The sequence below is a fragment of the Puntigrus tetrazona genome, unplaced genomic scaffold (genome assembly GCF_018831695.1).
Source record: "Puntigrus tetrazona isolate hp1 unplaced genomic scaffold, ASM1883169v1 S000000750, whole genome shotgun sequence".
NCBI classification, from domain to species: Eukaryota; Metazoa; Chordata; class Actinopteri; order Cypriniformes; family Cyprinidae; genus Puntigrus; species Puntigrus tetrazona.
The window spans coordinates 5,001-10,000 of record NW_025048359.1 but is presented as its reverse complement, the minus strand read 5'-3'; the positions used below and the strand labels follow the sequence as shown (position 1 = coordinate 10,000).

At 37.9% G+C, this 5,000-nt stretch overlaps 1 pseudogene; it reads left to right on the top strand.

Moving 5' to 3' along the window:
* Nucleotides 1-5,000, top strand: part of LOC122335317 — a 27,701-nt pseudogene that overhangs the window by 19,131 nt on the left and 3,570 nt on the right.

Genomic DNA, 5,000 nt, shown 5'->3' with positions numbered 1-5,000 from the left:
ATTTTTTTTTTTATTAAAAATATTTATTAAAAAATAATTAACAAATATAGTAAATTTTAACACGTTCTGAAATTGAAACCGTTTTTGTTTTAAAGTTTATTTCTTTTTATTCATTTGTTGATTGAACAAAGCCTGGAGAAGCCTGATTTATTAATATTTGCTAATGCTATATTTGTTATTCGTTAGTTTTAGGTTTTTAGGTTTTTTTTTTTTTTTTTTTTTTTTTTTTGTTTTGATGAGAGAAATACATTTTATATTAGTGTTGTTAAATGATTAATCATGATTGATCACATCCAAAATTTGCGTAATAAAATATATACAGTACACATGTATATATAAAAATATTCACTGTATGTGTTGAATATATTTGCATGTGTGAGGAATGAGAAAAAAAATATATATATATATATAATATTTGTAATATATAAACATTTATTCTTATTTTTTATAAATGCATGCATGTGTGTGTGTGTATATGTATATATGTGTATTATGTAAACAAGAACTTTTTAATTTTGGATGAGATTAATTGTTTGACAGCACTATTTTCTGTGTTAATCCACTTTATGCCACACATGCTGCCAACAAACCTGAAGCATTCGTGTAGAGCTGTTCAGACTCTTGTAAACTAAGCACTGCTGTGTCTGTGTGTGTCTGTGTGTGTGTCTGTGTGTGTGTGTGTCTGTGTGTGTGTGTGTCTGTGTGTGTGTGTGAGGCAGGCAGTGATGGGTCACGAGGGCTGTGTGGAGGCTCTGTTGCAGCACAGCTCCAGTCTGCTGGTTCAGGACAGCAGGGGCCGCTCTCCTACGCACCTGGCGGCTGCTTGCGGTCATGTGGGGGTCCTGAGGGCCCTTCTGAAGGCCCAGAAGACCGTCCTGGTCCTCAAGGACAGCTGTGGCTACACACCGCTGCACTGGGCCTGTTATAACGGTACGGCTCCTGGTTTCAGAAAGGGTGTCTGCTTTGCTGTATGAGCCAGATTACTGCTTTTGGTCAGTCGTCAGGCACTGCTGTCTATAAACACTGTATGTTTTCAGAATAGGTAAAAACATCTGATATGTGGAAATAGATCTGTGCATTAGTGTCGCTTGTAATTGTCTTTACCTCCTTTTATTATATTATATTTGCTTTGAGTGTTTTGAAGCTGTATTTAGGACTACTTTGAACTCTCAACAATAATGAATTAATTGCATATTAATAAAATAATAATGTAACATAATTAAGTAGCCTGCTCTTATATCATTTAATAAAATGCTCAAAATAAATGATATAATCGAACCGTTGATATGATAATCGTGAAACACACCTAATAAGCATTAACTAAAAAATAAATAAAATGTTTAAATATTTAAAATATTAATATAAACTACAGTTTAAAAAAAATATTGATTGCAAACATTTTTTTTTTTTTTTTTTTTTTTTTTTAGCATCTTCAAATGAAGGAATGCAAATGAAGGTCATATTTCTAGTCTTTTCTGTGTCGGTCTCAGGTCACGACGTGTGTGTTGAGCTGCTGCTGGAGTACGATGTGTTTCACAGACCGAGGGAAACTCCTTCAGTCCGCTGCACTGCGCTGTGTAAGAAACACCTTTATCTTCATCTTTTATATTAAAGCGGGGGGTTTGTAGACACGATTCTCACTCGCAAAGTGCTAGTAAACCTCACTTTTCCAGCGTTTATAGTCATTAGCACGCAGTTCATAAATGCCTTGTTAATGATTTATAAGCATATCTAAGTTTACAAAGGAGATTTAAGGTCTGTTATAAACAAACGTGACACGGTTCGAGATGCTTTCTATGAAAATGCAGACGTTTGCTTTTCATTTATCGATTTTTTTGCATCCTGTAAAAATGTGTGTTCAGCATCCCTCTCTGTTGAGAGAGAGAGAGAGAGAGAGAGAGAGAGACAGAGAGAGAGAGGAGAGACAGAGAGAGAGAGACAGAGAGAGAGACAGAGAGAGAGAGAGACAGAGAGAGAGACAGAGAGAGAGAGAGAGAGAGACAGAGAGAGAGAGCAGAGAGAGAGAGAGACAGAGAGAGAGAGAGACAGAGAGAGAGAGAGAGAGAGAGAGAGAGAGAGAGAGAGAGAGACAGAGAGAGAGAGAGAGAGAGAGAGAGACAGAGAGAGAGAGACAGAGAGAGAGACAGAGAGAGAGACAGAGAGACTTTTGACTTTTAACAAAACTTTATTACATTTGAGAACAAAAAATGCAACTCAAAAACAACTAATTTCACATGAAAGTAAAAACCACACCATCTTCAAACAAACAACACAAGGCACTGTTACAGCACCAAATGTTTTCAAAGACATCAAGATCATCCATACTCTTATAAAAATTGAAATCGGTCAATATCCTTGCTTGTACCATATTTGAAAAGACAATGGCTACATTCTGTTCCTGGTCACATTCAATTTTCTTCTTCCTGCTCACATAAACAGCTAACTTGGCCTGACCTATTACAAAATTCAACAACTGACAAAAAAACCTTTTTTTTTCTTACATATTTAAAACCAAGAATGAACACTTCTTTAGAAAAAGTTTCACCACATCTTGCAAAAATGTTCTTTAGTAGCAAAAACAAAGGTTCCAATCTATCACAGTTCACAAAAGCATGAAAAATAGTTTCCCTCTCATTACAAAAAGGGCAGTTAACACCAACCTCTGGATTTAAAACCGAAATAAAAGAGTTGACTGCAATAGCACCATGAAGGATCCTCCACTGCAAGTCACCTGCCCTTTTGACCAATGGTGGTTTATATAGTGCTCTCCATTGAGGTCTTCTGTCTGCATCTAGTTTAAAAAAATCACGCCCAAGGTATCAATCCTCCCATCCAGCACTTTCTTATTAAAACTGATCACACAATATTTGTACAAAGTCTTCCCAATACAAGATAAGAAATCAATATACACAGGAACAACAGTATCTAAAAAAATCCGGAAAAACCTTCCATTTTCACAGAAAAGAACAGATGAGGAAAAGAGTCTGCTGAATTGGGTATACTAAGACCATCATGAAAACTGGACAACAAAGACAGTTCTGTTGCTTTAAGGGCAGTTGCCATCTCAATAAAAAAGCTGTGCAGCTAGACGAGTAGATCTGAACCCCAAACGCTTAGCAGTTGCATCACCATTTCTAAAATCAAGTCCGCTGTCTCCAATAGTTGTCCCAAAGTGATAATTCTGTGATCAATGAGAACTTTGTTAATTCCTGGAAAAAGTCCACTTGCTGAAACATCCAGACGCGCTCCAAGAACTAGAGAGGCTCCTCCAAAAGCCAAAAAGTGACTGTGGATCTTCCGTTTGTTTAAAAGCAAAAAGATTCCAAACCTTGAAGATGTTCCTGTAAAAAGCCGGCAAACCAGAGGTGTTCAGTTTCAGGATTCAACAAAAAAGGGTTTTGTCCAGCCCCAAATTCTCAAGATTGTTTAAGATCACATAAGCAATAGCGCACCATTTAAGATCAACAGAACCAGCTAAAAGTCTTTGGATACGCTGCAACCGAAAAGTCGCTAATCTACTTTGTAAATGTATTAACCCCTGCCCACCCTCCTCCTTAGGCATGAAAAGAACACCCTGCGGACCCAGTGCAGTTTATCCCAAAAAAAATCAACTAAAATGGCCTGGATTTTAGCTAACAATTGAACAGGAGGATCAATACATGCAAATTTATGCCATAAGGAAGAGGCAACTAAATTATTAATTATCAAAATACGGCCTCTGTATGACAACTTTGGTAATAAGCATTTCCATTTTTCCAGACGACCCTTAATTTTTTCAATGGTGCCTTCCCAGTTTTTTGCACTGTTTAATTCGTCCCCTAAAGAAAACACCTAAATATTTAAACCCTGATGTTCCCCAAATTAGTCCCCCAGGCAATTCTGGTTTACCCTCTATCCATTTACCCATTAAAATAGCTTCACTTTTCCTCCAGTTCACACTTGCAGAAGATAAGTTCTTAAAGGCTGAAAGCAATTTTAACAAAATTTGTATATCACTTTTTCTACTAATCATAATTACCACATCGTCAGCATAGGCTGACACTATGAGATTGTCTTTGGAATTTGGCAAGGGAATACCATGTAATTTAGCCCTTATTTGATGTAAAAGAGGTTCAATCGCTAAAGAATAAAGCATGCCAGATAAAGAGCATCCTTGCCTAACACCCTACCTAAACTTTAAAAGGAGCACATAAACCACCATTGATTTTAAGAATACTCTCACGCCACTATAGAGAACTTTAATATAATCAATGAACTTCTGACAAAACCAAATGATCCTAAAACCTTCCAAAGATAACAATACTCCACTCGATCAAAAGCCTTCTCTTGATCCAAAAGAAATTAAGCCACAATCTAAATTAAGCACCTTGGAGACCTCAAACACATCACGAATTAAAGAAACATTATCAAATATCGATCTGCCAGGAACACAGTAGGTCTGATCAGAGTGGATAACACACGACATCACCCCTGCCAACCGACTTGCAAGCACCTTGGATAGCAGTTTGTAGTCGCTACAGAGAAGAGATACGGGTCGCCAACACTTGATTTCAGTGAGGTCGCCTCTCTTGGGCAAGAGGGTCAACACTGCCCTACGGCAGCTCAGAGGCAGCCGGCCTTCTGCCAAGCTTTCATTCAATACCTCTAGGAGATCTTCCTTCAGTTCAGCCCAGAAGGACTTATACCATTCAACTGGCAGCCCATCAATTCCTGGAGCTTTTCCTGACTCCATTCCTTGAAGGGCCTTATACAGCTCTGCCTCACTCAAGGCATCCGAGATATTAGCATTGGCTTCCTCAGAAACCTGAGGCAAGTCACTGAAAAAGTCACTTTCACCCTCATTTCCTGCTCCAAGCTCATTTTTATACAAATTCTCGTAAAACAAAACTGCTCTCCTACGGATATCTGCAGGGTCTGTCAGCAACTGACCAGATTCTGATCTCAGGGCATGAATGGCTCTACTCTGGCCATTCTTCTTTTCCAAGTTAAAAAAAAACCTG